This window comes from Misgurnus anguillicaudatus, chromosome 23, assembly GCF_027580225.2.
Source record: "Misgurnus anguillicaudatus chromosome 23, ASM2758022v2, whole genome shotgun sequence".
NCBI classification, from domain to species: Eukaryota; Metazoa; Chordata; class Actinopteri; order Cypriniformes; family Cobitidae; genus Misgurnus; species Misgurnus anguillicaudatus.
This window is the reverse complement of record NC_073359.2, coordinates 8,050,001-8,062,613: the sequence shown is the minus strand read 5'-3', so window position 1 is coordinate 8,062,613 and position 12,613 is coordinate 8,050,001. Positions and strand designations below refer to the sequence as shown.

Genomic DNA, 12,613 nt, shown 5'->3' with positions numbered 1-12,613 from the left:
GTATCAGGAAAACTTTTTTTTATGCAAATGTTTTCTCTTAATCGACAAGATAACTCGTCAATGGTGACGAAAGAGTTAATAAACATTTTGCATATTTTATATAGCAATATTTATAGGTATTATCACATGCATGCTTTGGTACTGAATGTCAGCGCTGCTCTGGTACAAGATGTAACAGTCATGCTAATATTTAAATATTCAAATTAGCATATTATCTCTCTCTCTCTCTCTCTCTCTCTCTCTCTCTCTCTCTCTCCTCTCTCTCCTAACTACATGTAATGAGCTGAATCTGATAAACTATGTTCAGATCAGGACTGTGTTTCTGGTACAGTATATTCTGATAAATCAGGTGTCAGAACTGTGGACAGGAACAAACTTTCCCAGATGTAAATCACTATGTTGAGATTCGTGGGAAAGAGCGTGTTCATGTGTTTGTGTGTGTGTGTGTGCAGATAAGGAGTGGTTTTATTGGTGAGTGGGAAAACAGAAACGCACGTAAGTGTGACCGAATGAGAGAGAGAGAGAGAGAGAGAGAGAGAGAGAGAGAGAGACTTTTATTTAAAAGACTTTGATATTGAGAAATGTAAAAAAGTGACAAATTTTTTATTCAAATTTTGATTTCATAATTTTTTATTTAATAATTTAATAATATTGCTAAAATGTGTAGCTTGTAATGCACTATCTTTGGATAAAAGCCTTTGCCAAAGGGATAAATGTTATATTTTGTATATTTACCAGTGACGGCCGGTGACTTCTTTTTTCAAGAGCGCTCTATGCGAAGTTTGTCACATCATGTTTGTAGCCCATCATGTGTGTGGTTCCTGTTTTCAAAATATGTGTTCTGCGCGTCGAGTGATCCTGTGTGCGTCACGTGTCTTGTCAAAATAAGTGCCTGCTGCAGACGCGTCTAAAGGGTTTATTTATGATAAAAGAGACGCTCGCATTTGCCAGATACTCGCCTAATCTCTTGCGTAATCAGAGTTTACTGTTAAGTGAGTGTGTTGTGTGTATTTTGTAAACGTGAGCGTCAAAACATGAGCGTTTTGACACGTTTGCAGCAGGCACTTATTTGAACAAAACACGTGATGCACATGGTTCACATGACGCAACAAACACATATTTTGGAAACACGAGCAACACACATGACACTCCGAACACTTATTTTGAATTTGTGCCCCTCGGATGAGCAGTCAGGTGCCGCCACTGATATGTACTCTCGACTACACTGCATTGGTTGCTGGGCAATGATTAATTGCGATAAATCACATACAAAATAAAAGTGCATTTTCCATAATATAACACACACATACATATATCCGAACATTTTATTAATATATCCATATAAATTAGGGCTGTCAAAATAAACGCGTTAATAACGCGTTAACGCAAATTCATTTTAACGGCACTAATTTTATTAACGCGCGATTAAGCCAACACGCAATTTCTGTTTGACCCACAGCTGGATGAATTGAGACGCAGCAAGTGACTGGTGCTGTCTAGATGAGTCGGAGCTTTTCATAAAAATAAGAACATTAAGCTCTCGTCTAGCGAATCCAATGCTCTAAATGGTCATTAAACATCTAAAATGCACGTTTTCTGCACGTGCAGTTTTCTTTATCTGCACGTTTTCTGTGAGGTGTACCGTGCAAAATCCATATAAAGCAAAGATGCGTCTTCTTTCACTTTTTAGTTTCGTTTTAAAAAGCATTCAGAAATTATAGAAAATAGACCGCAGGACTTTCTTGATGTTAAAATAATTATTAAGAGAGATAAAGTTTGGGATCTGATTGATGTTAAAAGAGTTATTAAGAGTGACAAGGCTCAAAAGCGATGTCTGACGCAGACGTCTGAAGCGCATGCACACAAACGCGCGAGTGCGTGACACTTCGTGCTATTTATACGCATCTTCAGGAGACTGGGCTCGATATACATAGACATCTAACACAAAATTACAGGTTTAAAAATATCTGTTTTGACAAGAATTCACGCAGGTATGACCTATAATCTGTTATATCTGAAGTGAATGTTTGGTTAACTGTTCAGGAAAAGTATCTGTTGTGTCATTTATATTAAACCCTTGCATTATCCTACAGTCTTAAAGTGGTCTGTCTCAATGTCAAAATTAAACAATAAAAGAAAAACATATATGTATATTGATATTGTTTTTGCTCTGCATTAACAGGTATAGTTCTGTCATGCTTTGTCAGATTCCGACAATTGTTCCAATTGTTTTGAAGTTTTTTAATAGAGAATGTTAAAATATAAATGACACATTTTTGAAAATTTGCTCATCCCAACTCAATTTGCCAGCACAGGTCACAAATGATGCAGCAGCAAACAGAAATGGAGAAAGAACAAGGTCTTCTAAAGGCAAAACCATTTATAAAACTATGGCTGATGGTTCTGTTGAAAATGTAAACAGGCTGTTGTAGACATACATTTGCATATAGCATATATATTATCCAAATCCATGCTGATTAAAGCATTAAAATCTTAAAAAGTGTTACATTTAGGTAAATTTAGAACAGATAAAAATGTGCGATTAATTTGCGATTAATCGCGAGTTAACTCATGAAATCATGCGATTAACTGCGATTAAATATTTTAATCTATTGACAGCCCTAATATAAATATATATACACATGGTAATCTTTCTTAAATACATTTTTATTCATAAAAAATCACTTTTGTTTTGTATGGGATTAATCTTTGCCCAGCACTAATAAAAACTAAAAGTCAGGGAAAGAGAGAGACAGATCTAGACGTTTTTATAATATACATTAAATACAATAGTGCCAAATGTATCAAGTCAGATGTGATTTATGCTGACGTATAAAATGAAACCAGCAGTAAGAAATATTTCATATATAAATGGTGTTAAAATGAAATATTTAATACAGTAAACTTCAGAACAGTTTTGTTAGCAGTCACCTTTCTCCAAAATTATTGACACTGCACACAGTTGTTTTCGTCAGTTTGTGTTTTTGGGAATTAGTTTGTGTTATAGAAACTGAACTCATTACATTGGCATTTCTAGTTGAATTTCTAAAGAAGAGAGCACTTGGAGAAAGTTTGTGTTTTGCAGCAATCTGTCTGTTTGACCTTCTCAATCTGACGTGACTAAAGTAAACACAGTGGAGGAAAAAAGTTTAAAGGAATTTGTATAAAAATAACTATGGAAAGTCAGAAATGGATGGATAGAATGATGTATAAAGAAGGAATAAAAGTGGTAGAGCATGACAGAAGTGTATGAGTTTGCTGTTTTGGGGCAGATGGTATCTGGCAAAGTACCAGACGTTGTTTAACAGGCTCCCCTGAGGAACGTGAACACATGCATACACACACAAACATAGCGGCACGCCGCAGGCCAGATTCCATTCAGCAATTTCACCTTATCAACAATTTAACACTAAACAAAAGCAAGTGGCATAAAAAGATAGGTTAACTAGGAGGAAAAAGTTTAACACACAAACAAGCGTGTATGTGCCCATTTCCAGTTTACCAATTTAAGGCAGATGTAAGTGTTTGGATGCTTTGCCATTTAAGTTTGAGTTCCACTTTATCCTGAAGGCCATGAAGTGATAATCACAGATAGCGGATTTTATAAATATCTGTTTTTGATTTCTTTATCATTATGAAAGCAACTAAACCAAGGACCAAATCTACACCATTGCTGCTAAAGTTACTGTACTAATTTGCTGCTTATTCTAGATTCATCTATCATACAAGACTCAAATTTACATTCTTACAGATGCACTCTGTACCACTTTACATACGCAGATGAGAGATGGGTTGAGTCAGGAATGAATTGCGAAAAGAAGGGGGATTACACAGAGTAAAGTCATTTCCGCTGTGCTGGGAAGTCTGGCAGAGGTCGAAGACTTTTTACACTGTTCCTTAACTTTAAATATCAACAATCACACCACAGAAGGACAAAAAAATGAACAAGCAGCCATGCTCTCAAATTAGACTTGTGACAGATATAACCCTTACAAAAAATAACCATGGTTTTACTACAGTTAAAACCAAAAAACCATGCACTGTAATATTTTGCTGATAGTAATCAATACGGGTGATTCTCGCGTTAGACATATGAGGTGTCATGAAACATTTTGATAAAAAAGTAAATGCAAAGTAAGAGTATCAAAATAAGAAGCATACAGTTACAAACATCTCTTCGTTATTTCAAATGACATCATACAAACCAATTAAGTTGTTTTTTCCACATTTAATGGGACATGTTTCATTACCGCAACATGTCCATGACTGGATTTGGGTTCGTTGACATGGAAATATTAATATTTTAAAAATAAAAAGCTTCAGTGCATATTATACTATAAACATTTAAAGTAAAGAAACATGTGGTATTTGGTGATCATTGGTAAATGTAGAGACAATAATAAGAAATATAAATGTGTCTAAGACCAATTTTCTCATCCTCCGCAACCATTTTCAATCACCGTTTAAGCCCTAAAGGAACTAACATTTTTTTTTTTAATTGTTGGAGGGGACATAATTGACTGTGACACTCAAGATGGCTACCAGGTAAGCAGTTCTTATTTTTTCTCTCCAGAAAAAAGTTGAAATTTTGTTTGTCATAGTATCTAGACAACTTTTTAGTTCTCATTACCGAAAAATGTAATATCATGTTGCGGTAATGATCATTTTGATAATGATAATCTAAAAAATGTAAATAATTCTATAGGAAATATTTTTTGAATCCTCTAAAAATAATGGTTATAGAAAGTTCAGACCTTAATCTTATATGTGCAAAAAAATTGGCTTCAAGGCCTTTATTAAAAATGTTGATGCTAGACACCTTCTATATCTGAATTTTATGAGAATCACCCATACACCAAAAAACCATGGTTACTACACTTTTACCACAATAAAACCATGGTTAATTTTTGTAAGGAATATTTTATTTAAGGATATATCATATCAGGTGATGGCGCTAAAGCTACAGTTTACTATAGTATATCAGTACTACTATAAGACAGGCCATGGATCATTTAATAGATTTAATACTAAATTCATAACCAAAAGGATCTGAAAAGGGTCTCTACTATTTTAAAAGTTACTATACATCAACTGACATATCAATAGATTTTGAGGGGTGTATGTTTAGCGATAGGCTATTAAATATATATATATGCGAAACACAGTTATGCACTGTTATAGCTTTAAAGTTTTGTGTGTTGCTTGCATTCATGTGAGCAGGTTTATGACAAGCATAAACTGTGGGGAAATGTTTACCACAATTACTCATCCAGATCTAACACTGTGATATACAGAATAGCACAAACACTTTTAGTATATTTCTGCTTTAGACATAAATAAGAGCTGAGTTCGTCAAAGCGGCCTTATTAATATTTCAGACTATAAACAGAAAGAGCGAAACTGTTGATACATAAGGCTTAAGTTAAAATCCCCACTAAGATTCAAAGCTCATGAGGTCATGTTAATGCTAAATATTACAAACCCAAAAAACACCTATCATTTAATTTCTGTTTTTTTTTTGCGGGTTTAGAAAATAATGTGTATAAAGAGAATTAAGCCTGAATTGAAATAACATGCAAAAATAGCCTATAAACTGTCTCAAAATAATAACTAGCATCACTATACAAGTATAACTTTATATGTATGGTACAGTATAGCTAAATAAAGCATCATGAGGTTGCATAAAGAAGCATTGGAGAAGGTGGATCATGTTGCACACTTGGCACAAGCAGATCAAAACAGTGTCTTAGTGTTACTTTAAGCGAACATCGGAAGTGTGCTTTGACACCATTGACAATTTTCCAAGACACTGGCTAAAAATAGCTGTTTTCATAATTAAAACAAGCTGTTGCCCTTTAAGCTCAGCATTACAAAGAAGCAAACAATCCTTACACAAACTTATCTTTTCATTAAAACTATCAACACTTGGTCCTGCGATTGTTATTTCTTCTGTCACCAAATTACATCTTATAGTGAAAACAAAAAAACTTAAGTAGCTGTGTATTTTGCCCAAACAATTAATCTCTATGGTATTTTGTTGTTTTTCTGTGGTTAATCTTCAAAAATATATTTTATTCATTAAATGATCTATTATTTAAATTATTTTAAAAAACGAAATACTGAAGGGCAAATTTGTAACATTGAAATTTGTAACATAGGACGTTTCTCTAAACACATAGTTTTGAGCTTCTCAAAATGGGGGCCCTGAAATGGTGCCCCAGTTTTATAAAATACATTAATTCATTATCAATTCTGTGTAATTAAACCTCAGAAAAATAAGGCTACTAACCAACACCACTATTGTATATTTTAATCAGTTTTGTTTCATTAAAATTTTATGTTTTGCAATGTTTTATGTCAAAAATTTCTTTAGGAGCCTGTAAAAAATTCCTTAGAAATTACAGTGTTACTTGCAGCTGGTGCCAGTAACTTCCTGTAGATTTAAATTTATGTTATTTACTGGCAAGAGTTTGTTCAAGGTTAAATAAATATTAAATATTAACCAGTCTTTATCTTTACAGAATAAAACTATACAATAACAGCCTCATGCAAAGCATTCTGGAAACCAGAAATCATCATCAACCTTTTTCTATTTTTGCCTTAGATTTTGTTTCCCAGAATGCTTTGCTTGATGCTGTTATTTTAGTTTTACTCTTTAAAGACTTGTTAGTGAATTTTAATTGAACTTTTAACAAAATGTTGCCATTAAATAACATACATTTAAATCTACAGTAAATTACTGGCAAACAGCTGCAAGCAACACTGTAATTTCTACGGATTTTTTTTACAGTTGCATAGTAGTATTATAACAACTGAAAATGCGCAATGTGACCACAACCCGGCAATGGAGAGCTGGAGCCGAGTCAATCCTGAAGAATTTTGCTCCTCCTTCCTAAAACTTTGGAGGTGTTGCGCTTTTGTCATTCAGTAAAACATCACCGTGTTTGTGATTGTGGAGCGCAGACGTTTGGATGCGCGCGAGCTGGACAGATCGCGGAAACTTTGCGAATAAACCGCATAATAAATGAGTGTCAAAACTCGCTTTCAGGAGACATTAATCCTTCTTGTGTTATGAGTCTACAAGAGATTTAAGCGTCTTAACTTGTGGATAAAATACAGCACGGTTGATTCGTCTTACGTATTTGTGCAGGTAAGAAGTCTAATGTTTTATTTCTAGATTGCAAAGCCTGATCGCCATACATTGTTATACACTTACTTTGTACGAAAAGATCTTAAACAGATTGGCAAAAACTTTACGGGTTACACAAATTCATTTTATCAGTGTTATGTCATAGAAATCTTGGAAAATCAGAGTGTTTAAAATTGTTGTATTCGCGGTTTGAACAGATTGGAAAATGCAATTATTTTGACTATAATACCTACATTTAGGGTAATTTTTCAATGCAATATATAGCAACTTATTGTGAATACAATTTTTGTTTTGTTTTTGTGTTTGTTTAAATCCTGACACTAAAAGTTTGATCGTCCTCTTACGAAAAAAATAATCATGGTTTTATTGTAGTATTTATGTTTTTGGCAGACTGATTACTATACTATTTTTTACCCTAATATGGCTAAAACGTTCCTGTAGTGAGACATGGTCATTTTGCGATGATTGTTTTGTTTATAAACACCGCAGTTAAACTATGGTCACTGTAGTAAAACCATGGTTAATTTTCATAAGGGTCAAGTCTATGTGAACGCATGCGCTGTCAACCCTTCACTAAAGCACGTCCCGTTTAAAATATGAGCTTCGTACCAGGTAACTGAAGCGGTTTATTAAATCGTTTAGTCAGTGACAGATGGTTTCTGCGAGCTCGTGTTGGAACAGTCGTGCGAGAGAAAATCACAAAAATAACAAATAGGCCTATTATATTTAAACATGTAATTATTGTGTCCGTATGATTCAATTAAATGTAAAAGGGTTAACATTTCAATATAAATTTGCGATTACTTGCATACATTCTCTTTTTTGAGGACCAAGTCTAAAATTTCTGGTTTTATTTCATTTTGAAAGAATATTTGGGGGGTAATTGCAAAAATGTCAATGTGGTGTAACCGGTCTGTGTTGATTTGTGTAACTAGTATTTTTTTAAATAATAATATAAATATATTCATAAAAAATGTGGAATAAAATATAATCATCTATTTTAACGTAATATGATTGTTTACATACATTTTTACATAATTTGTCAAAGATTATGTAGAAAACAAAGCCGTTTTTAGCATATGTCAGGACAAATATTACAAAAACGCATTCAAAATTTGTTATTTTAAAAAATAACGACTAAAATAATATTTATTTATTTTTTATTTTTTTGATGATTACGCTTACATGCCATCAAGGTGGATAAAATATTTAATATTTCTTATTCTTTGGCGCAATTAGCGGTTACACCATTTGACATTTTCAGGTCCATTCAATGTTAACTTTAAAAATGGTGCAAATGTAATTTTTATTGCATAAAGTTTGCATAAATACACTATGTGCATTGAAATAAACCTGATGCATGCTTTTAAACAGGTTTTTTTAAAAAGATTTTTGAATTTCTCATCTTGCCAAACCCTTTTTGTCACTGACCCTTTGCATTATATTGCACCCCAACAGTGATTGTATCTGTGTTTGCACACAGTGTGAAAAATCGTGCAATACACATGCCAAATTCCAATTTTGTGTGCACATGATCATTCCTATTCACTTGGCACATCTTTTCATGTCGTTTTATGTATTAGTTAAAAAATTCGAACTCATTGTCGCTTGGGTTTGGGTTTATGACGATTTTTTTTTAATAAAATGAAATTCTAACCCAAACTCCAATTCTCACCTCAACTCCAAGCGACCATGGTTGAAAAATAGACAAAAAACATGAAGAAACCTATATATTAAATGACATCCTACAGCAAATCCCAAATCCAAACCCAAGCGACAATGGTTTAAAAACAGAAAATAAAAGAGATATCCCGTTATTAGGTGAACAGGAAGGACTGTTATATCATATGCATGCAAAATTGGAATTTCCAATATGTAGGCTATTGCATGACTTTTCACACTGCGTGCTATTTATACACACTTCATGAGAATGGATTGGTTTTTGTGATAATCCTGTGAAATGCGCTATAAAAGCATTATGAATAAACAACTATCAAAACAAAGCCAGTACAAATCCTACCTCATAAAACTCATAGCTTGCAAAGCTCCTCTTATTAAAATGATCTTTATCTTTATATTAAACCTCCGTTCTCTTCCTTCTCGCTCAATCTATGGCATTTAAACGGGTGAGCAATTGCTTACAGGCGTAAATCTGTTTTGTTACACGGTGCGTAAAGGAGATTATGCTCGGTTATTCCGGTTTCTAAACCCATTATTCCCGTTTGTGTAAAGCCTTAAGGAAGAAGGTTTCTCTGGAGGACTCTATTATGATGTTTTTATGGGTACTGTATGTGCTGAAGAACATGCTGTGATTTTGAACATTCAGTTTATTGGTTCTGAATAGTTCAGGACTATGCTAGAGATGCTGAATGTCATGTATGTAGTAAGGTGTGGCACTCGCATATGGTTTTTAGTACTCAACATAACTCAAATAATGAGTCAGAACCAAAAACCTTCATGTAGTTTTATGTATTTGACAGTCCAAATTGACTTACTTTTTATCAGTAGTCTATAGTATGTGTGTTTCCTGGGTTTAAACTTTTTTAGTACCAACTGAGCTACAAGAACACCTGAGTTATTTTGAACTTTGAATTGAACATTTTAACTTTAGTTTTTTTAAAGACTGTACCGCATTTGGCACTACTAATAGGTTTATTGCATAACTAAGCATTAAACCTCTCAACTGACCCTGAAAGCAAAAAACAACAACAAGAGATTTGTTTATGAATGACGTCACGACCAGAGTACCATGGGCCAAGTTACATTTGACCTGTCATTAGCAATTTACTCAACTGCATTCTTTCGTAATTTGCTGTAATAACTACTATGCGTGTTAACACTTTCGCCTTGTTTTTGTTCAGAGTTAGACATCAGCTGGCAAGCTGCCACTCATCGCTCGCAAGGGGGGTGGTTTAAGCTACGAACAGGGATGAAAGTATGAGAAAAGCAAAGATAGAAGAGGGGAAATACAGAAGGAGAGCAAGCAAAGAAACACAAGCAAACATTCCTGACACGGTGTCTCAGCAATTTAATTAAAGGGGCTTGTGGGATGTTGGAGTGGGCACTCATAGGTGAAGGCTTAACCCCCCCTAGCCAGGCTTGGACTAATCCCAAGGGTCAGCTAATAAGTACTTGGGTCATGCCACCATGACAACTAAATAGGGGAGTATCTCAGTCAGGAGCTTCCTTGCCACTGAGCTAATAACTACATGATGGACGTTAAGACGAATAAGTGTATGCAGATGTTGAGGAAAGAATGACTTTAATTAGTTGGCGGTACGGAGTCGAGTGTCTAACGTGAAGAATGTTTACGTAGAAACTCTCTGATTGTGAAGTCTGACGCTTTCGTGTCTTGAGTGAAACTCTGGCTCTCATTAAAGGTCACGGGCGTTCAAAGACTTGGATGGAAAACACTTCACTTTTTGTTTGGATTATACCAATCACTCAAAATCCTAAAATCGGTGAAGTAGCGACTCGTAAGAATGTCCCCTCCTCCTGAGGCGGGATTTGATTTTGCTTTGCTTTTGTTCTCTTTAAGGTGTTTTATAAACAAAACGTTGCAATAGAGGAAAACAATGGAACAGTATTCAGCCTTATTGGATTTTGGGTCTGTGCTATGCAGAATTGGAGCATCTGTCATTCACAGATTCACAGAAAGTAAATATATTGAAAGATACCTTAAATATAATAAAAATCTGTTTTTCTATGATTAAAGGAACACTCTACTTTTTTGAAAATATGCTCATTTTTCAGCTCCCCTAGAGTTAAACATTTGACGTTTACCATTTTGGAATCCATTCAGCTGATCTCCGGGTCTGGCGCTAGCACTTTTAGCATAGCTTAACATAATCCATTGAATCTGATTGGACCATTAGCATCACGCTAAAAAATAACCAAAAAGTTTCAATATGTTTCCTATTTAAAACTTGACACTTCTGTAGTTACATCGTGTACTAAGACCGACGAAAAATTAAACGTTGCGATTTTCTAGGCCAATACTAGGAACTATACTCTTATTCTGGCGTAATAATCAAGGACTTTGCTGCCGTACCATGTCTGCAGCAGGCGCAATGATATTACGCAGTGCCCGGAAATAGTCCTCTGCTATTAAAAGTTACCATGGGGACTATTTTCAGGCACTGCGTAATATCACTACGCCTGCTGCAGCCATGTTACGGCAGCAAAGTCCTTGATTATTACGCCAGAATGAGAATATAGTTCCTAGCCATATTGGCCTAGAAAATCACAACTTTTAATTTTCCGTCGGTCTTAGTACACAATGTAACTACAATAGAGTCAAGTTTAAATAGGAAACATATTGAAACTCTTTGGTTATTTTTTAGCACGATGCTAATGGTCTAATCAGATTCAATGGATAATGCTAAGCTATGCTAAAAGTGCTAGCGCCAGATCCGGAGATCAGCTGAATGGATTCCAAAACGGTAAAAATCAAACGTTTAACTCTAGGGGAGCTGGAAAATTAGCATATTTTCAAAAACAGTGGAGTGTCGATCCCTTTAATATATAGCTGTTATGTTGTGGCTGCCCATGTAGGATCTATTTGATGTTTATATATTCAGTACAAATCGTACCCCTACTGTGTGTATGAACATAGCCAAAGTAAAGGCAAGGACCAATGCCAAGACAAACAAGGAAGTATAATCAATCAAGCAAAGAGAATTAAATGTTAGAAGGATCGTAGAAATACTATAAGCACCAATAAGACATTTGGTTTTGCATGTAAATTTAGTATTTTAAGTTTTGACCTGTGATAAGTTGACATAACTTATAAAAACACATTATATGTTTATGTTACTTTAATTTAACAAATTTTGTTGATTTTTTTATTACATTTTTATTATATGTGCGCAAGTATTTGCATATTGCAAGTTTTTCTCCTCCACTTTAATATGGGAACTAACCCACTGAAGAACCCCTTTTGCAAACAATTATGTTTTAGCTTCATTTATCACCTGTGAAGACAAGCTTGCAATATCCCAGGAATTCAGTTCTCCGTATGCAACTCTCCAATGATTTATTTATTTACCGAAAATGAGATGTGACATCCGGTGATTCACATCTAGAAAGAGAATTGAAAAGAGAAAGTGAACGACTTGTGGTGTTTGACTTCGTGTGTTGGGTGGTGGTTCAGGTTGTCACAAGTCAAGAACATCAAACATCCGTTTGCAGTCCTTCAAACACAGTAGTCCACGAGAGCGCATGGTTGATCAAAGGGATCTGCGTCTCGGGTTACTTTAGCTGATACATGCAGTACTAAGATACATATAAGTTTTACTAAAGCAAACATGAAATATGTTAAGAGGTGAAGCAAGGTACATTTCCTGGTACCATTTGGCAGATACCCAAAGCATTACAGTGCATTCAAGCTATGCATTTTATGACTGTATGCATTCCCTGCCAATTGTTTATGGCGCCATGTTCAACCTATTTAACTTTTGAAGA

At 34.6% G+C, this 12,613-nt stretch overlaps 1 protein-coding gene across 1 annotated transcript in view; it reads left to right on the top strand.

Annotated features, from left to right (window-relative positions):
• The first annotated feature begins 6,925 nt into the window (after positions 1–6,925).
• The window catches only part of vasna (vasorin a), a 24,519-nt gene continuing 18,831 nt past the window's right edge, over positions 6,926–12,613 (top strand). The window contains exon 1 of the mRNA XM_055218126.2: positions 6,926–7,150. The gene's annotated coding sequence lies outside the window, so the exon portion shown is untranslated. The remainder of the gene's footprint in view (positions 7,151–12,613) is intronic.